This window comes from Bombina bombina, chromosome 2, assembly GCF_027579735.1.
Source record: "Bombina bombina isolate aBomBom1 chromosome 2, aBomBom1.pri, whole genome shotgun sequence".
Classification (NCBI taxonomy): Eukaryota; Metazoa; Chordata; class Amphibia; order Anura; family Bombinatoridae; genus Bombina; species Bombina bombina.
In genome coordinates, this window is record NC_069500.1 from 767,539,662 (window position 1) to 767,561,956 (window position 22,295).

Genomic DNA, 22,295 nt, shown 5'->3' on the forward strand with positions numbered 1-22,295 from the left:
GAGATGTCGCTATTTAATCCTTGCTCCAAGTCATTTATAAAAATATTAAAAAGAACAGGGCCCAGTACTGATCCCTGGGGGACGCCACTGATTACCTTTGTCCAATCTGAGTATGATCCATTTACTACTACTCGTTGCTCCCTATCTTTTATCCAGTTATTTATCCATGAGCTAACATTTTCAGCTATTCCCAGTCCCTTAATTTTGTGCATTAATCTCTCATGTGGCACTGTATCAAATGCCTTTGCAAAATCTAAGTATATCACATCAACTGATTCCCCTTTATCTATATTTTTACTTACTTCCTCGTAGAATCTAATTAGATTAGTTTGACATGATCTATTTCTCCTAAAGCCATGCTGATTAGAACTCATAATCTTGTTTACACGAATATGCTCATCAATATAATCCCTTATAATCCCTTCAAATATCTTCCCCACTATTGATGTCAGACTAACTGGTCTATAGCTTCCTGGATCATCCCTGCTTCCCTTTCTACTATGAATTGATTTAGCTGCATTGCAAACAAACACTGGAATGGGTGATATCAACCCCTCCCTTTTGCTCTCAACTACAGACTTGTAGAACAAAAGAAATAAACAGGACTTCTAAAGAAAAACAAACATTGGTCCCAAATTAGAGCTGTTCACTATATGGCTCTGTTTAAAGTTTGATTTAATGACCTTCCGTCTATGTAATAAAAGGTTTTCAGGTAATGACCCCTGTAAATAAACAAACATGGTTTGTCTGTTAAAAAAAATAAAAAAATCCCTTTGAGGCTTAAGTATATGCAAGAGTTGAGTACCCCTGCAGTGAGATAGTCAATCTACAATATTCAACCTTTTTGAACATCACTAAAGCCAGGAATATAGTAATTAGCACAGACCTGTTAATTGCTCCTGAACCAACTAAATACACATAAAGGCATCTGAACTCAAGTTACCTACAGACATGGGAAACTAGATCTCAGATAAAGGAATTATGCCTAATTTTCATGTAGTTTAAGATGCTCAAATGAATATATATATTCAGGCAACATAATAAATATGAACACATGAATCTGGGAAATTGTCTACGCCTAAGAAGGGTAATATGGGAATCTGAAAACCTAAGAATCAAGATTTCAACATATCTTAACCTATGTATTTTTGAAAACATAGAAGTCTTAAGGATTCGAAGTTTGGACAAATCATATATATAATTTTAAAACATTAAATATGTGCCTCAGACTATTAAATAATAGGTACGAAAAAATGGATATGAAATTGTCTGTGAATGTCTGCTAAATGAAAAATATATGATATACAGATATGCAATATTTATATTGATATGGAAAGTAGTCAAATATAAATCTGATTGCTGATCTGAAGGTATGTATGTGATATTAAGATGATAACTGAGATAGTAATTAGATCCATGCTAAAAGTATTAAAATCCTTTTAAATACCCATATATTTTAAATGTATAAAAATTACTTTGTATTGTGGGAAGTGTATCATGTTTGATGAAATGCCCAGATTAAATAATATTAAGTGATCCTATACAAATTGGACATAATTGTTTGATGAGGCAAGAAATAGTGAATACACAATATACATTTTAAAAATATATATGAATCTATAGTTTACTGTTAGCATTATTAAAAATGAAGCTGCATTTCTGGTTGTCTGCTGCCATCTAATGGTTTATGCAGGAATTGCAGCCAAAGGAAATTGTAGTAATGAATAGCCATATGTTCCCAGCAAGCCAATCAGGTGTTTCAGTTCAGAGGGCCAATGAGGGACAAGCATCCGAGGGCCAATGGAAAGACAAGTTTCAGTAGGAGCCCATCCCAATTTCACCAATGATTAGAATAAAAATGTGTGGGTATATCACGTGATATAGTCTCATGCAAGAGGAAAGAAAGAGGTCTTGGCTGATGAAATTTTGACTGACAAACTGTTGCTTTGGAATCCAGGCTCTATAAAGCAAATCTGGTCCTAATTTTCATCCATCTTGCAAAAATACCTCTTTTAATTTAAGAGGTGAAATTGGACTTATCAGAGAAAGCTGAGACACTCAATTGGTTGATCTTGTAAAGTATAAGAAACTGTTAAATATATATAATATTTAAATCAAAGGCATTCTAAGGCTATAGTTAGATTACAGCTGGTAAATTTAAAGAGCATACTTTGTATTTTAAGCTTGTGTTCATAGTCCTGTGTAGTTTAAAACTAGTCATATTTAGTGCTAAGTAATTTATATTTGCAACAATATATTTTAGAATTTGCCTAAATTATAGTTAAATAAGAGGTTATTTCAGTTCAAATAAATTGGCATATCAATTGGATGTTAAAGTATTTTGTTATATTGTCTAACTAAGCATTGTTAAGTTAACGGTCCATACTCTGGTGTTTTAATGCGATTCATTGTGAATAAGGTAAATTGTAAAGGAATATTTTTTATGATCTTTGTATATAATATTGTAACAGCATAAGTGTGTATCATTTGATTCATAATCTGGTTTCTATAAATATAATTCAATGTGTTCATAAATTTGAACTAATCTAAAGAATTTAGGAACAAATATTGATTTTAGTTGTTTCGTATATTCATTTTAATTGGAGGTTATTTTAAAGAATAATTATTAAAGAAAATAATATTATAAATAAATAGATAAATATAAATTTATCACATTGATATAATATATTTGAAGTAAATAGAGATTATAAAAAAAAAATCTTAAAATTATTTTTTTGGAAAAAATGATTAAAAATGTATATTAATATAGTTGAATATTTTTTTTTTCTTCTTGTTGGTCAAAATTGTATTAGCGTTTTAATTTAACCAAATACTAAGCCAATATAATAATGTATGTTACTAGAAGTGAATCAAATGAATCTATACATAGTGTATATATAGGGCGATATCCTTAAGATGGACGTTATAGGCCACGTTAAAAAGAGGTGTAATATTGTGGGTGATTAAAAAGATTATATGGATATGCTTGCAATTAAGGCTAAAAATATTGCTATTGATGATGGAAGGTGGAATGAAAAAAGTGAATTGTTCCAAGAATTATTCAAAATTAATAGATGCAAAAACGCAAAGAAGTGAGATGAGTTAATACTAAAATCTTGGCCCCTTGTAATATGCATTATTGACGAAATGTCCCTCCTCTTTATAGAAAAGGAATTGCAAATACAGGGGCTAGAAGATAATATTCGCTCATCACGCAGATGCGAAGAGAATTTAAATATAGCCGAAAATAAAATTGATGAGTTTGGCCAAAACATGGCCACCTTACAAAAATATAACCAGAGTTTAGTAGCTCAGATAGAAGATTTGCATAAGCAACTCGCACAAAGCCATAGAGAGTTAAGTGGTTTAAAAAGGCATTATCGTCATAATGAAAACCCCTCTATTAGCAATGAGGATAATGCAGATAATTCTAAATCCCTTAAAGAATACATCAGAAATGAACTGCAGAAATTTAGGGTAGAATTTAAACAAAGGACCCCTATTGGGTCAGAAATACACTTCCCAAATAGACAGTCACCTCATGTTATAAATTCAGGGAACTGCTATACCTCATATGAGGGGGGAAGCTCTAGTAGTGAGTCAGAGGGCGGAGCCAGCTACCCAAATAGCCCACATAGTACTAATGTACGTAGGGGGTTTCCCCATAGTAAATATAGGGCAGATAGGGGGCACTCCAGCCCCAAAAATAAGGTCCATAGGAAAGCCCAAGATATGTCTAATAAGGCATATCACACCCCTAAAATAATTACTTTCTTAAAGGATGCAGTACCTAAAGTTTCTAAAAACTGAACCACTTCTATAATTGACCACTTAGAGAACTATGAAAATGATTTATCCATAATTAATGTTACTAGTGAGCAGTCAAAAATTGAATTTCTGCCCTGGGTATTTGAGGATAAACATCACAAATTATTTGCTTCACTAAAGAATATGAATATTCATTCCTGGAGTGAAAAACAAATTCAGTGCAAAAAAGAATTTGTGCAATATCGCACTAAAACCGCTGTGAAAATAGCTGTATACGGTTTAAAATGTACTGCCAATCAAAGCCCTATAGAATTCCTTTCTGTACTAAAAAGTGTGTACAGTATGGCCGAAGACTACCCCATATTTGAAAGTTCAGAATTTGTAAATTTATTTTTCGAAGCATTGCCCGCACACATCAAAATTAATTTAGCTAGAGATTTTGATGAGCACTGCTCATTGGACTGGCTGATAAAGAGAGTACAAAGTTCTATTCTATTCAGCAGTCCGGAGAACAGGGGGTTAAAAAGTAACCAAGGAACAGCCCCAAAATTGTGGCAGAAACTAGGGTATCACCTAGCCCCCTCAATTTGGAGTCTAAAAAGAAAACCTATGCAGAGGTGGCCCGAGAAAACAGGCCATCCCCACAAAGTTTTAACTCTGCCCCTCCCCCAAAACAGGCTGTGGTGCAGAGAGAATATACTCAAAATGGGGGGCATACCCAGGTAAATAATTATCCCCAAAGAGATGAATACTCAAAAGGTAATCGGTATCCCCGTAAAAGTAAATACCAAAAGTGGTGAAAATACTCTCAGGGTAACCAGACACCCCAAGTAAATAGTGCTCCCAAGACATTAATGCTGAACAAGTTGAACCCCAAAGACAACCACGTCAAAATAGGAACAATAGTTATGATTCTGAGGGATCCCAAGGATCCAGGAATCAGCACCCTGGGACTTAAAAAAAAACGGTCCATGGGTAAAAACAGCTTGTCCATTCAAGTGGGCCAACTCAGTATGCAAGTTAGTCAATTATGTACACTATTTACTAATATGAGTCAAGTTTTGGCAGCTCAGAACCCTAATAATCTTTTTTTAGGGGTACAGGCACAGTCATAAATACTGCAGTATTACCTGAAAGAGAGGGGAGAGATATACAAAATAAAATTATAAATGTCAATAATGGTACTAATCATATTCTCTCCCTACAGACCAGGAATGGATGATTTAGCTGTGATGACGAGCAACCTCAGCCTGGAACCTTTAACAAATCTCTTCCCTTGCTGTCTTGCACTAACCTTTTTCCCACAGATGCAGTACACAGGAACCCTCAGCCCTATTATAGAGGGAAGGACCGGTATGAATTAAGTTTCTTCTGCATCAGGTAACTTGGCGAATACAGGTAAAACGTGGTGAAACCCACAAATATGTAATCATGCTAATTTTATGTGTGAAATGGTAGAAACTGCAGGAAGATATTATGTATAAGCTGAGCTCCAGGATTCAGTCTCCAACCCTATCATGGGATTAATTGATACTGGATCTCAGGCAACTATTTTATCCCATAGGTACTACACACAGCTAAATGAGCTAACACCGCACAAACCTAAAATAAAATAATTTGATGGTTCACTAATAGGTGTTGGGGGTGACTCTCTCAAAGTCTATGGTACGACATGGTTAAAGCTAAGAACGGGAAACAGGGTAATAAGACACCCTGTCATTATAGTGGATCTGCCAACTGATTGTTTAATTAGTGGTAGTGATCTCCTGAAGCGATTAAGCACCATAATTGATTGCATAAATAATGTAATTTGGTCACAAGTAAAAAGGCCTATTAATTATGAGCGGTCCCTTATATCTCACACCCGACATAACTGTCACGTGGTGGAAGAGAAACCATATGCTGTGGAGATTCATTTCAGTAATGACTCTATACCTGAAATCACTATCCTACAAATAAATGTTTAGACTCCTTTAAGTGGCTCTGATAGTAATACTTTTAAAATTTCGCCTGGAAAGATATCAAATATTTCCTTAGATGGCGATGTATTAACCATATACCTCCACAAGGGGGACCCTAAATCCCCTAAAGTTAAGGATGATCTATTTATCCCTATGCAAGTGCATGACCATGGTAAAACCAAGTATGCTAAATTAAACTTAAAACAGGAAGCTAGCTATATAAGCGAAAGCTTATTAGCGCAGATAGCTGAAAGTGATTAAATATCTTTCTCCCCAAGATCTCCTGGTCCAAGACTTGGATGACTAATGTGAAAGCTATAACATCACAGCTAAGTGTTTATTATCTATATCCATAGGTAATAAATAAATTAGCAAAGCACATGTTTTTAGTTTTATATAATCCCCATAATCAAATATACGTTGGCAATGATCTTTTACATATATATGCCATACAAATAGATTTGATTAACTCTTGCCTCTGGAGCCGGTTAAAGGTGGACCCTGAAGTATTTCAGGATGAAAATGCAACCCTCAAATCAAACCAGCAGTTGCCATATGCTGTGAATATGCAGGTGTCTAATGATGTTGTAATCCCTGCTGGGGCTGATAAATTCCTCTTATCCTTACAGGTAAAAAGAGGTCAGAGATTAAAAAAACTTCTGAAACACTAATTTGCCTCTCCCATAGAATGCAAAATCTGGGTATAACAATGACCCATACTCCTTTGGTAAATATTGGAACTCTTCCAATACATGTTATTGTGCATAACATGACCCCACAGGATATAACCTTTTTTCCAAGGGCACAACCATAGGATATGCGCTGAAATCAAGTTATTACACTTTTGGATTCCAGAATAATGTAATTGGGCTAATACCTGAATGATACATAACTGAAGAACAATTAATAGAACAATCCTTTGCATCTATGCCAGAGGGCCTATTTACAATTCAGTATATTTATCACTTCAGCTCAGAGGAAGGCACCTGTAAAATTGAAGAAGCCTCTCTAGTATTTGATCAGCTGATCAAAGATAAAGAATACCCCAATACCCAGAGTCATGGGGGCAATGTAAATTATAATTAAGGGGATCTCACCTCTAGGTTGGAAGAAGCCTATGAAATAGGACAGCCTGAAATCTTTCCAGGATTTCAGCAAATAGTCAAAGAGCAAATTTCCTTAGCTAATGGCTGTTCCAGTGATGATGAACTCCAACAGCTACGAGAACTCATGATGGAGTATAAGGATATTTTTGCTAGGGATTCTTATGACTGTGGTACTACAGGCTTGCACATTGCAAGAATCCAAACAGATCCCAATGCACCACATGTCTTTGTTAAACAATACAGACTTCCTTTAGCCTCATATGATTCTCTTGCAGAAATCATAAGGAACTTGGAAGAAAGAAGTTTTATCAGACAGGTGCATAGCTCTTACAACAATCCTATTCTAGGTGTTCTTAAGACCAATGGACAATGGCGTTTGTGTGCTGACTTAAGACAGCTAAATAAACGAGTGTAGATGTCTGGCTGGCCTGTGCCATATATTGACCAGTGCCTAGCGCAGATGCAGGGATCCAAAATATTACCTACCATTGATTGTTCACAGGGATATTGGACCATAAAGGTACATGAAGAGGACCAGTTTAAGCTTGCCTTCTCATTCCAAAAGGTCCAGTATGCATTCCAAAGGCTCCCATTTGGATACATAAATTCAGGACATGAATTTGCTGTATTCGTGCATAAGGCTATGCCTGATGCACTGGAAAGGGGGACCTTATCTTATGTTGATGATGTTTTAATCAAAAGCACAGACATTGAAAAACACATCACAGAACTTAAACACGTCCTCAACCAACTTAAAAGGGCAGGTGTCAAATTATCCCTACAAAAAGCTCAATGGTGCCGCACTCGTGTAAACTTCCTGGGACATGAAGTTACTTTTGAAGGGTTAAATCCTCAGAAGAAAAAGGTGGAAGCTATAATAAATTCTAAGAACCCAAATAACTTAAAGGAATTGAGATCATTCCTAGGTATGACAAATTATTCTCACAAATTTATTGATAATTATGCAGAATTAGCTAAACCACTACTACTTCTTCTAAAGAAGGATATGGAATGGCACTGGAGTTAGACTCAAGAGACAGCCATCAAGGAGCTGAAGAGAAAACTCACTCAAGCAACTTGCTTAGCGTACCTTGAAGGTGGTAAACCTTTCTACTTAGAAACAGGTTACACAGATATAAGCATGAGTGCTGTTTTATACCAAAAGCATGATAATTTAAGCAAAGTCATTGCTTATCCCCAGTAGAAATAAAATTTAGCGATTGCGAAAAAGCCCTCTTATCTACTGTATGGGCTCTACAAAATTTCCGCAGCTATATACAGGGCGAGAACATTACTGTAGAAACAGCCAACCAGCCTTTGCTATATATGCAAAGTGAGAGAATAAGAGACGGGAATTTGTCTAATAGCCGCATAACAGCTTGGACTCCTTACAAGGCTGGCCTTTAGAAATTTGCTATAAGCAAAACAAAAAGAATCCAGTCGCACAGGGGCTTGCTGAGCTCCACAACTGTACTGCTAAGGATCATGGGGAAGCGTTATTAGAAGATGATTTCCTGGAGGAACAACTGCTTTCCCCGTATAACATATACAATGAGGACCAGTGTCAAACATTACCTTGGGTATATGTTGATTGTTGTTCTTACCATGCCACTATTGAAAATGAGCGCAGATTGGTCGCCGGCATTGGTATAACTTTGGCAAATGGATTCCAAAACATTTCTGTTGGTTTCAACATTGGACCAAGATCCAGTCAAGTTGCAGAATTAACTGCTGTTCTAAAAACCATTGAGATGGCTGTTGAATACGGTATTCATGAATTTGTGATCATTACTGACTCAAATTACGTGCGTGACAGTTTTGTTGAATACCTGCCAACTTGGAAAAGAAATGGCATGCAGAAAACTAACAACAAACCAGTCAAACATGGCAAGTTGTTTTGCAAGATTGATAATCTGCTAATGTCCAAAGGGTTAACCATACACTGGAAGAAGACCAAGGGTCATTCCAGGGTTCTAGGTCCTGATAAGGAAGGCAATGATCTTGCGGATTCATTAGCCAAACAAGGAGCCATTAATGGAGAGCTCCTCAATATTGACCACTTAATGGGTGCAATATAGGTAGAAGCCATTACCAGAAACCAGGCTAAACAACAGAGGGAGCCTAACCTGATACAATGGAGTCAGGATTCTCCTAGTGAGGACCTGATCACTAGTAAAAAAGAAGACCCCATTGTAGGCATCTTCTATAAACACATAGAAGATCCTGAAAGCAACCCCATCTCAAAAGAGGACAGCAAAGGCAAGGAAGATCGTAGAATCATAATAAAATCCAAATAACAATTCAAGTTACAGGATGGTTTGTTAGTTAAAACCTCCAAAACTGGCATCCAACAATGAGTGGTACCTACAAAGTTCAGAGGTCTCATGCTTCAACATGCCCATGATTCTCCCACATCTGGCCACCGTGGTGCCAAACTCACAAATGAGATATTGCGTGATTACGCCTTTTGGCCACATATGTTGAAGGATGTTCAAACCTACTGTCAAGGTTAGCTAATCTGTCCACAGTTCCAACCCATGGCACCCACGCATAGAGAGCCATTGCAGAAAAGGGGAATGGTAATGCCATGGTCAGATATACAAATTGATTTTATTGGTCCAGTAACTAGGTCATCTAGAGGTAACAAATACATGTTAACAGTAACATGCCCGTTCACTAAATGGGTAGAGTGCATTAGTGCACCTAACAATAATGCTGAAACATGCGCAGCATTGCTCATCAACCACGTGTTTTTCAGATTTGGTTTACGCCAGAGAATCAAATCCAATCGGGGAACCCACTTCACTAGCAAAGTGATTACCTAAATGTGTAAAATACTAGGGGTTAAATAAAGCTCCATATTGCATATAGAGCTGCCTCTAGTGGTGGTGTAGAGCGTTACAACCAGTCCATTGTGAAAATCCTCAAAAAGTTTGTAAATGAAACGGGTAAAGACTGGGATGTAAAATTACCTCTAGTCCTAATGGCAATAAGAGCAACCCCAAGTAGTGCTACTAAGATGTCACCTTTTTAGTTGATGACTGGTAGAAGAATGGTTCTTCCTCAGCATCTACTGTACCGTGCATTGGACCAGAACTTGATAAATGCTGCCAATACGCATCAATATGTGGAGAACCTAAGAAAGCACCTGCAATATGCCTTTGCATTTGCTCAAAGGAACATAGAAAAGTCCGCAACTGCCACTAAAACCTATTATGATCTCAAAACGTCCAAAAAGGAATATGAAATAAATGATAAAGTTTATCTTTAGAATTTTGGAAGAGATCAGGTTAAGGAGAAGACATTTTTTCCATTATGGAAGGGTTCTTTTGTCGTTACTGACAAAATATCTCCAGTTGCCTATAAAATTAGGATACCTAAAAATGATACTTTTATGGATAAATGGGTCCATATTAATCAGTTGCGAGCGTGCCATCCTAGATCCCAACTACAAGTCATAGAGGGTGAATGAAGTGTCATCCCCAAATGCACTAAAGAAATATTGTAGTTAAAGAGGACCAGCTAACAAGCATAAATATAAGGATCGAAAAATAACGGACTCTCTTCATAGAAGACTGTCTATGATGCATGCGGCCAAAACACTCACCAAATACCACTGACTTTAAGCCAATTCAAATACATGTGTCCTACATCTATTTAACATTGGAAGGGGGAATTATGTCAGGGTATCTGTGATGTAACCTTAAATAAACTACGGATGTATCATAGAATCTAATATTTCATTTAGCTAATATCTACTATGAATTGATTTAGCTGCATTGCAAACAAACACTGGAATGGGTGATATCAACCACTCCCTTTTGCTCTACAGACTTGTAGAACAAAATAAATAGACATTGGTCCCAAATTATAAGAGATGTTAATTATATGGCTCTGTTTAAAGTTTGATTTCCTGACCTTCCCTCTATGTAATAAAAGGTTATCAGGTAATGACCCCTTTAAATAAACAAACATCTGTGGAGAGAGGGGCTCATTTAGGCATATGTAGTGGGATTGTAGGATAATCAGACCTATGTGGAATAGGTTAAATGACTTACTGGGCCAACTACTCATAGAGAACATAACCTTAACTATGATCCAGGCACTTCTGAATCAGGGATTCCCAAAGTTTATACCACCAATTAATACATTTATTAAAATTATATGTACAATAACTAGGGTTTGTATAGCTCGGCATTGGAAAGATGGAGCTCCTTCATGGCAGGAAGTAAGGGATAAGATTCAAGATGTTTATATTTTATCAGAGGGAGCATCAAGGATTCAGGGCACCACAGATCAGTTCCAGAAGATTTGGTATTATTGGATCCTGAATAGCACCACAAGGAACAGATGAGGTAGGATTTAGTTAGGTGGGCATAGTCTCACCTGACAGTTGGACGGACACGTGATTCATGGTACTTATGTAGAAACCCAGAAGAAGCTGTTCATAAGATGTTGTAAAATGAGAAACGACCACATGGATTAGTTCTATTAGTTTTATTAGTTTTATTTTTTGAAAAAAGTTTATTGGTTTACTTGCTAGAATTTAAATATTATTCATAAGGTATGATCAAGAATATACAGAGAGGGCACATTTCTAACTATAATGTATGTTGTTTAGGAAGAGTTAGGGTAATGAACGTAGGTATGCATGTTAACTCTAACTATTATCGATAAGACCCTAAAGACAAACTGAAAGTAGCTTCAACATACATGACTTTTGTATTAACATAGAAGTCTTAAGGATTTGAAGTTTGGACAAATATATATCATTTTCAAACATTAAATATTTGTCTCAGGCTATTAAATAATAGGTACGAATAAATGGATATGAAATTGTCTGTTTGTATAATATTAAATGTGAATGTTTGCTAAATGAAAAATATAAATAACATCATATGTTATATACACTCAGCAAGAGATATACAGATATGAAATATTTATATTGATATGGGAAAGTAGTCCAATATAAATCTGATTGCTGATCTGAAGGTATGTATGTGATATTAAGATGATAACTGAGATAGTAATTAGATCCATGCTAAAAGTATTAAAATCATTTTAAATACCCATATATTTTAAATGTATAAAAATTACTTTGTATTGTGGGAAGTGTATCATGTTTGATGAAATGCCCAGATTAAATAATATTAAGTGATCCTATACAAATTGGACATAATTGTTTGCTGAGGCAAGAAATAGTGAATACACTAAATGTACATTTTAAAAATAACTGCATTTCTGGTTGTCTGCTGCCATCTAGTAGTTTATGCAGGAATTGCAGCCAAGGGAGATTGTAGTATTGAATAGCCATATGTTCCCAGCAAGCCAATCAGGTGTTTCAGCTCCAAGGGCCAATGAGGGACAAGCATCCGAGGGCCAATGGAAAGACAAGATTCAGTAAAAGCGCATCCCAATTTCACCAATGATTAGAATATAAAGGGGTGGGGTATATCACGTAATATAGCCTCATGCAAGAGGAAAGAAAGAGGTATTGGCTGCTGATTTTTTGAGTGACAAACTGTTGCCTTGGAATCCAGTTTCTATAAAGCAAATTGGGCATAATTTTCATCCACCTTGCAAAAATACCTCTTTTAATTTCTGAGGTGAAATTGGACTTATATGAGAAAGCTGAGACACTCAATTGGTTGAACTAATAAAGTATAAGAAACTGTTAAATATATAATATTTAAATCAAAGGCATTCCAATGCTATAGTTTGATTACAGCTGGTAAATTTAAAGAGCATACTTTGTATTTTAAGCTTGTGTTCATAGTCCTGTGCAGTTTAAAACTAGTCATATTTAGTGCTAAGTAATTTATATTTTCAACTATATATTTTAGAATTTCCCTTAATTATAGTTAAATAAGAGGTTATTTCAGTTCAGATAAATTGGCATATCAATTGGATGTTAAAGAATTTTGTTATATTGTCTAACTAAGCATTGTAAGTTAATGGCCCATACTCTGGTATTTTATTGGGGTATTTTAATGTGATTCATTGTGAATAAGGTAAATTGTAAAGGTATATTTTTTTATGATCTTTGTATAGAATATTGTAACAGCATAAGTGTGTGTCATTTGATTCATAATCTGGTTTCTATAAATATAATTAAATGTGTTCATAAATTTTAAATAATCTAAAGAATATAGGAATAAATATTGATTTTTATTGTTTTGAATATGCATTTTAATTGGAGGTTATTTTAAAGAATAATTATTAAATAAATTATATTATAACCCTGCTATATAATGACAGTAATGAGGGTGAGAGATAAACACCCTTTGGTTTGTCGACTCTACCAAGATACCAAATTAAAAAGACCCCCAGCTCTAACACATAATTTCTCTTGAAATGTCAAATTAATATTTTCTATTTTTAAGTCCTGGCCCTCTAAATTATCTACTCTTCTGTGTCTCATTTATTTCTGAGTTTCTGATGTTTGGGCGTTAGATTATATTTTTAAATGTTTCTCTCCTGAAGGTGTCACCTTTTTGCTATCTCGTAGAACTAAGACCTTATCGTCTTCTATATTCTATCCTTACCTACCTTCTGAACCTTCCTTTTGTGTAATTTTTTTGTTTAAAAGAAAATGAAACTAGAACTTTACACTTCAGAGATGCATCTACTAATCGACTCTTGTCATCCTTTGTTCCCCATCATGCACCTGTTTTCTTTTACTACTATTGGGTTAAATGGGTAATCTCTGAAGCTGGTATAGATCTTTCATTAATAGCTCATTCTATTAGACTATAGGAAGCTTTTAAACCAATTCAACACACCTCTCTTAATTTATCATGTTAGTTTGCTTTAAACTAGCAAAATATGAAGTCTCTAGTGTTGTAATAAAATAAAATTCTGATTATACTAGCTTTGTGATGGAATAATCTAGATTTTTTTTTTTTTTAATTCTTTTTTATTACCGGAAACAAATGTGACACAACAGAAAATCAGACATTACAATAGATATTATAGAGTTTGCATCAGTATTTTGCGTACATAATGATTACATTTACATTTCTGCAGATGGCTTGTTAGAGCCAGGTGCGCAGAGCAGTCCATGAGAGAGGGAGGTTAGGTATTGTCTTTATATGCTTTAATCTGTAGCATTTTGATGCAGCAAAAACCGTTCAGTAAACTTTGTGTGTCACATCTGTCTCCATTTTTCAAAGTATTTTAATAACATAACAATTAACAATAACAGTAACTATAATATACTAACATTGTGACAAAGGGGTGGGGTTCAAGATAGGAAGGAAAGGTGGGGAGGAAAGGGGGAAGAGAGAGAAAAAGAAAAAAAGAAAAAAAAAAAAAGTCGAAATCTAGAAAAGCATTTCCTCAGTCGGGTAATTGGTGATTTTAAGGGTCTCCCCTTCAGTTTCACCGGAGTTAGAGTTAAGAGAAAGCTGAAGCATCATCTCCGACTGGAGAAAGGGTCTCAAAATCTGCTGTTTCAGGTCTGTGTGGAACGTATTAATAAGAGGGCACCACTTTTTCCAGAAGGGCCTTAGTCGTCTGGTCACGTCTAATCTTACGTCATACTGTTCTATGTAAAGTTGTTTGATCAATAAGTGTTTAAATTGTGCTATTGTTGGGGGATGTTTCGAAAGCCATCTTGTCAGAATACAGTGCCTTGCCAGTATGGTGCACATCGTAAGGATCTTGTGGTGTCGTTGATGTGTATCTCCCCATTTGAAGAGATATATTTCGGCCGTAGTGAGTTCTATTTCAACCCCAAGGGTGATTTTTGCCCAGTATTGAAAATGTCCCCAGAAACGTCTGATAGCTGGGCAGGTATAGAAGTAGTGCAGAAAAGAGGGGGCTGGACTGCTGCATTTAATACATTGGTTGGGGCATGCGTTGTTCCATTTTACTAATCTATTAGGAGTAATATAGTCCTTGTGTAATAGTCTAGTTTGCGCCTCTCTATAGGTTATTGCAAGAGTGGCTTGTTTTGTGCTGTCTAGACTGTCTTTCAAATCTTGTACCGATATTTCAGTATGGATGTCTGTAGCTAGTCTAGCTAGCATGTTGGTCTGTATGGTGGCCTCAGTATGTTTTATTAGTTGTGTGTAAAAATGTGTGAGGGAGAACCGACCTACTAGGAATAGTGTCTGAGCGATAGCGAAGGGTGATTTGTTCCAGAAGCTGTCATGGGATGCTTGTAAAGACATCACATAGTGCCGCAGCTGAAGGTAAGCATAAAAATGCTGATTTGGAAGCTGGTATTTCGCCTTTAGCTCCTGGAAGGAGCGTATCGTGTGTAGCAATGGGTCCAGGATGTCTCCCACTGTCCTAATGCCCCGGGTTTCCCATACGCGGAATGGTGCATGTTCATCACCTGCTGGGAAGTCTGCATTCCCGCGGATAGGGATATACCTTGGGGAGGGGATGTTGATTTTTAGAAATTTGTGAATCAGCTGCCACGCCTTCAGTGGGTCACGGTATAGGGCACTGTTAGCAACTCTAGGGGGAAGAGATTACATTCTCGCATAGGGGAGATAAGCCGGCGCTAGTGGGGCAACAATCGCTTCTTCAAGCGCTATGTCAGTAAAATGTTTCGTATTCATCTGCCAATCGGTGACCAATCTGGCTAATGCTGCCCAGTTGTACAACTTGAGATTTGGCAATCCTAAGCCTCCCCCCAGGTATGGGAGGTGTAGCTTGTTCGCTGCTATTCTGGGCCTACCTCCCTTCCAGATGAATCTCGACATGGCACGCGAGAGTGTCCTCAGGTCCCGTCTGGACAGCAAAAACGGTAGCATAAGCAGTGGGTATAAGATTTTGGGTAGTATTGTCATCTTGATCAAGCCAATACGACCCGAGAGGCCTAGAGGGAGGTTAGCCCAATTCGTTAGCTGGGAAGCCAACTCTGAACATTTACGTGATATGTTAAGATCACACATCCTTTAGGGATCTCTATGGAGCTTAATGCCAAGGTAGGTTAGCCCCTCCGAGACCTCTACGAATGGATAGCTATGGGTAGAGGACGTATGTCTATGTAGCCATAGTATCTCTGACTTTGAGGTGTTTATTTGGTATCCCGAGAAGGTACCGAAGTTCGAAATCATGTGTAGTATGTGTGGTATATGGACGGCTGGTGTGTCGACAAACAGTAGCATGTCATCGGCGTATAACGCCAGGTGCAAGGGGATCCCTCTTATCGTGATCCCTGGGAAGAGTTGCCGAAGTTTCATCGCGAGGGGTTCCAGTGCTAGGTTGAACAGCAGCGGTGAAAGGGGACAACCCTGTCTGGTGCCCCTATGTAGCTGAAAATCCGAGGAAAAGAGGCCGTTTGCGATGACCCGTGCCACCGGATGGTGGTACATTTTACCCATAACCTCCAAGAACGAACCCGTAAAACCAAACCTCCGCATAGTATCTAGGAGATGTGGCCATTCTACCCGGTCGAAGGCCTTCTCTGCATCCAAGGATAGCAGGAAGGCCTCCGGCGTGTCTTTCCTATCTTTTTCCTGCCCCTGTGCCCAATAATATTCTATCGCCTGCATGACCCTGCGAAGATTCACCACCGATGAACGTTTGAAGACGAAGCCCGTTTGATCCGGATGGACTAGGTCAGGGAGAATCACCTTCAATCTGTTAGCAAGAATCTTCATGAACAATTTGTAATCTGTATTTAACAGAGATATTGGTCTGTAAGATTCAGGCTTTGAGCGGTCCTTGCCCGGCTTGGGAATCAGCGTGATGTGCGCTGAAGTGAAGTTGTTAGAGGGGAGGGTGTCCGTCTGAAAGAAGATATTGTACAATCTGGTCAGGGTAAGCGTAATCTGGGCCTGTAGTGACTTGTAAAATTCAGCCGGTAGACCGTCTGGCCCTGGTGCCTTGCCTACTGGCAAGGATCCCAGGGTGAAGGTAAGTTCCTCGAGTGTCACTGGGGCGTTTAAGCTATCAATTTGGGTCTGTGTTAGTTGGGGCGGCTGCAGCGAACGCCAGAATTGCGTCTGGGCTCCCTCTGGAGCCGTGTCCTGTTGGGTATAGAGTTTTGCATAGTACTGCGCGAAGCACTGCGCTATGTCCTCTGGTTTAGTGTATGTTAGGCCTTGCGCTCTGATTGCTGTTATGTTGGCTCTTGCTGTCTGGGGTTTCGACAAGGTAGCCAGCATCCTGCCTGCCTTCCCACCGAATCTATAGAATTTTCCTGCTGTCTTTAAGAGTCCAGCAGTCGCCTGTTGTTTCATAAAAGCCTCAAGGTCCGCTTTTGCTGTTAAGTATGTCTCATAGGTTATTTTCGTGTTAGCTTGTAGATATGTTTGGTATGTTAGGCCCAGTTGTTTTTGTAAGCTCTTTAATTTATATTGTGTTTTGTGTCTTAACTTAGAGACATATGAAATTATAGCTCCAGCAAACACTGTCTTGGCCGTCTCCCACAGGAGTTGGGTGTTGTCAGTGTGCACTGCGTTATCAGTGAGAAAGTCCGTCCAAGTGTGTTGTAAATATTTGGTAAATGCCTCTGAGGTGGTCAGATAGGTTGGAAATCTAAGAATGTTTCTGTTAGTGTGCCGTCTTCGGGTCCCAAGTGACAATTCCACTGGAGCATGATCTGAAATCAGAATATTGTGTATCTTACAGTGGTGTACCAGTGTGGTCAATTCCCCAACAATCATGAATAAATCAATTCTGGAGAGGGTATGTTTAGCCTTGGTCAGACAAGTATAGTCCTTCCCCTCTGGATTCATCAGCCTCCAGATGTCACAGACCCCCAGGTCCGCCTCCAGCATGTTAAAGATTTTAGTTTCAAATCTGGCTTTGTAATTTACCTTAGGGTCCCTGATATGGTGAGGTGCCAGCCAAAGTCTATCCAGAATGTGTGTGGGTGAGATATTGAAATCCCCACCAATTATTAAACTTGAGCCTATGTGGGGAGCTAGTTGCCGGGTTAATTCTGACCAGAAACCAGTAGTTCTATGGTTGGAGGCATATAAGTTACAGAACACATATTTCACAGAATCTACCGTAGCTTGCACTATCATGAACCGTCCGTCTTTGTCTAAGTAGGTGTTGTCTATCCTAGTTGTTAACCTTTTCCCGAACATAATAATTAAACCCCGACTGGCACTTGTATGAGATAGAAAGACTACCTGTCCCACCCAATCTCTCTGTAGTTTCTGGTGCTCTGGGTCTGTTAGGTGCGTCTCCTGTAATAAAGCTATATCTGTGCCCAGTTTCTTAAGGTGAGTGAGTATCAGTTTACGTTTTATGGGTGAGTGTATTCCACCCACGTTCCAGGTCACTATTTTATGCGACATTCCCAATTACAAAGGATGAATAGAGGGGGGAGAAGAAAAAAAAAAAAAGAAAAAAAAAAAAAAAGGGGGGGAGAGAGAGAGAGAGGGGGGAAGAGGGGCGGGAAAGGACACTGAAGGATTAAGGCAGTATCTTGACCTATTTCCATGTAACTAACATCGCATGTAGTGCATTTTGTGCCTTCAACAGAGACCTTGATATGCAATAAGTACTCATTAAGTTTAGCGTGTACACAACAGAACCATATATACAGTATATTCCCAACATAAGCATTAACAGTTCTAATTTTAACCAAGTGCAATTGTTCCAAACCCTTATCCCTAGGAGGAATAGATACTTGTGCTGAAGGGTTTGAGCCTGTCTGAGTCCCTGTTTGAAGTAAGAATGGTGCCTCTTGGACAATAGGCGCATAGGGCACCTCCATGATGTACTTTTTGCTTGTGAGGCATAGGAGATTAAGGGAGGGGTTTACTGTAATGGCAATTATAAGGGTGTAGGCGGGGGGAGCAATCTTTTTAGGGTAGGATGAGGTCAAGATTATGTTAGGGCAGTATAAGTATCTATAGGCAAGACGCTTGTGGTGTCGTAAATTACAATCTAGCTTGACTCTATTGCCATTCAAATGTCTGGGGTACCTTTCGGGTTTTGAGTCTTCCTGATTAGTGTCCTGTCTACATGGTGTGCTTGTGACTATCCTCGTGCCCGCTTCAGCACAACTGTCAACATACGCTATCCAAGCATTTAGATATGTGTAACTACTATGGCCTGTATTAATTGGATCAGCTTGATCATTACTCTGAGGCAGCTCAGCACTCCCAGGGAGGAGTGTATGCGTTAGTGACCCAGTGTCATAATCTGCTAGAAACTGTAAACAAATCAAGAACAAACAGAACAGTAATAAAACAAATGAAACATGTAAAACATAAAAAAACAAGACACATTTCAACATTACCCAAGAGGCAACGTCCCGCCTCTCTTTGAAGTCCATCAAACCTTTAGGAACCAAAAAAGTTCAGCCATTTTTTATCTACTATGGCCCAAAAGAGCAGAAGAGGGAGTCAAAGGGAGAGGACCTCCCATTTGGGCAGACGATCTTCAGGTTGGGGGGTGCTGATTTTCTGTTGCCAGGTAACTTTTCACCGCCTGTGGTGAGTGGAAGAATTTAACACCATATGGTGTTTGTAGACGGAGCTTTGCAGGGAAGAGGAGTGCCACTTGACGTCCCTGTTCGTGGAGTTGGGAGCAGAGCGGTGCGAATTCCTTCCTTTGTCTAGAGACCTCCAGTGAGAAGTCCTGAAACAGAAGTAGCTTCGAGCCCTCATATATCAGTTCCTTATGCGATCTATAGGCTCTCAGAATTTTCAATTTTTCCTGGAAGTTCAGGCATTTGAATATCACCTGTCTAGGTTTAGTTCCCATCTGTTCCAAGGTCTTTTCCGGACCTATTCGGTGTGCACGTTCTACATCAATGGGTAGGATGTCATCATGGATACCCAGTAATCTGGGGAGTTTCAGTGCCGTAAACTCAAGCAGGTCTTTGCCTTTGATTGATTCTGGCACTCCTACAATCCGCAAATTATTGCGGCGACTCCTGTTCTCCAGGTCATCTATGCGTTCTTGGAGTAGTTGAGTTTTCTTCACTAATTGTTTGACTGTAGTATCCGAGGCAAATTGCCTGTCCTCTACATCTGAGATGCGGGTTTCGGCTGCGTTTAAGCGTGTGGAGAACTGCCGCACCTCGCTCATTAGCGTGTCTACCCCTGCTTGTAAGGAATCCATTCTAGGGAGAAAAAATGATTTTAACTCGTGTAGGAGAGCAGAATGTGAAACTGAATCTGAAATCGCTATTGGGTCAGGTACAGCTGGGCCCTCAGCATGGGGGTCCGATAAATGTTTCAGTCTCTTTTCGCTGGTCTTTGATCTGTGAGACATATCTGGTTTGGCAGAGGGAGACAGCTTGTGGAAGTATTTATCTACTTTCATTAGAGTGGGGTATGAAATCTTCTGGGTGCAGGGCAAACAAGTTAGATGGGAAAGTACTCAGATGTTGCAGTCGTTGTCACCTGCAGACAGTACAAACGGGTGCCTTGTAGGTAAGGTGGCGGGCAGAGGTGCACGCTCAGAGTCTCTCTGTAGTTATGTAAATTCCTAACTTGATGATTTATATGGTATAACCTGTCTCGCTGTGATCATTCATAAATGGTGGAGGCACAGTCCGAAACAACGCAAACACAGGTGTACCAGCAATCGTGATGTTATGTACCAGGGGGGCCTTGTGGGCATAAAATGTGCAGGTTTTTTAACTAGGATGTAGGTAACACTTTTCCCGCTCTAGGACAGCGTGGTGCAGCCAGGATGCAATGCCATTAAAAGTGAAAGTCATACAAAAAGATATGTGTTGCTGCACAGCATTTTTCCCCAATAATAGCCTCTGTAATCCTCTTTCTCAGAAGGGGTTAATCGGTTGTCTGTAAAGTTATGTTAAACTGGATTGACCCTTCAATATTGCGTTTCCCTCTGCTATGCTTCTCCCCTCTTGGACCTTAGTTACAAACCGCTAAGATCATCAAACCTCCAGGCAGAATTCTTCTTCTAATTTCTGCCTGAGAGTAAAACAGTACAACGCCGGTACTGTTTAAAAATAACAAACTCTTGATTGAAGGTAAAACTACACTAAGTCACCACATATCTCTTGATACTTCCTTTCTTGTCGAGAGTTGCAAGAGAATGACTGGGGGTGGCAGTTAGGGGAGGAGCTATATAGACAGCTCTGCTGTGGGTGTCCTCTTGCAACTTCCTGTTGGGAAGGAGAATTTCCCACAAGTAATGGATGAACCCGTGGACTGGATACACCTTACAAGAGAAATATTTGTCTCTGTGTCTAATGAAATCTTGATTATTCCATCACAAAGATAGGATCATCGAAATTATACATTATGATATTGTGACTAAATAGATTAATTTCTCCAAAAATATGTAACACCTTATACCAACCTAAGGTTTTCTTTTGCAGGGGACAATTTTGCCCCCTTAGCAGTCCTACATTTTTTGGAGTAAGAAATTTTTATTGAATTGAAAAACATTATGTAGCAATAGAAATGTAATTACTTAAGATATATTCAATGAAGTCATCTAAGAAACGGTTATGCTTTAAGTAAGTGATACATGACAACACGGATGTCACATTAATTGTGAGCCAACCAAAAATGTCTAACTATTCAAATTGTTCTAATTTCTGTAAGAAATGTTTGGTATCTTTAGGATAAGTCAGTATTATTTGTACAAAGGGCTGTAGTATATTTTCTAGTCATTCCTGCAGATGTTCTAAAAGGATCCCCACCACTGAAATTATTGGTCTTCCTGGTGGGGCCAATGCATTTTTATTATTTTTTGGGAGAAGTCTGAAGTTGGAAACTGTTGTTTTTTCTTTAAGCAAATATTCAATTAACATGTAGGATTATATGTCAATCTAGTGTAGGTATGGTTGTTATTTAATCATCTCATTGCCTCTTCATAATATGCTATCTTATTCTATAATAACAATAATTAAACCACCCTTATTTACAGGAGTGATGATGTCCTTATTTTGGACAGGCTTGTTAAGGCTCTTAGCTCTCCTGAAGACAAATTATTATTTATAATTCTATGTATATAGACACGATATGGCCAAAAGTATATAGACACCTGACAATCACACCTATATGATCTTGTTAGACATCTTATTCCAAAACCATGGACATTAATATAGAGTTGCCCCCCCCCCCACATACTTTGCGGGTACCACAACCACAACTCTTCTGGGAAGGCTTTCCACAAGATTTTGGAGTGTGTCTGTGGAAATGTGCCCATTCTGCCATAAGAGCATTTCTGATGTCAGGCACTGATGCTGGAAGGGAAGGTCTGTCTCACAATCAGCTTTCCAATTCAACCCAAAGGTCTTCAATGGGGTTGAGGTCAAGGATCTGTGCAGGTTACTCAAGTTCCTCTACACCAACCTTGTCAAACCATATCTTCATGAACACCTCTGTTGCCACAAAGTTGAAAGCACCCAATTATCTAGAATGTCTTTGTATCCTGTAGCATTAAGAAGAATCATTTTTGGAACTAAGGGGCCTAGTCCAAACCCTGAAAAACAGCCCAAGACCATTACCCCTCCTCCACCAAACTTCTCCAGAGTCCAGTGGCTGCATGCTTT

General features: G+C 38.4%; 1 protein-coding gene across 2 annotated transcripts in view; it reads right to left on the minus strand.

Moving 5' to 3' along the window:
* HOMER3 (homer scaffold protein 3) overlaps positions 1-22,295 on the minus strand; it is a 529,180-nt gene that overhangs the window by 230,887 nt on the left and 275,998 nt on the right. The gene's annotated exons all lie outside the window — the stretch shown is intronic.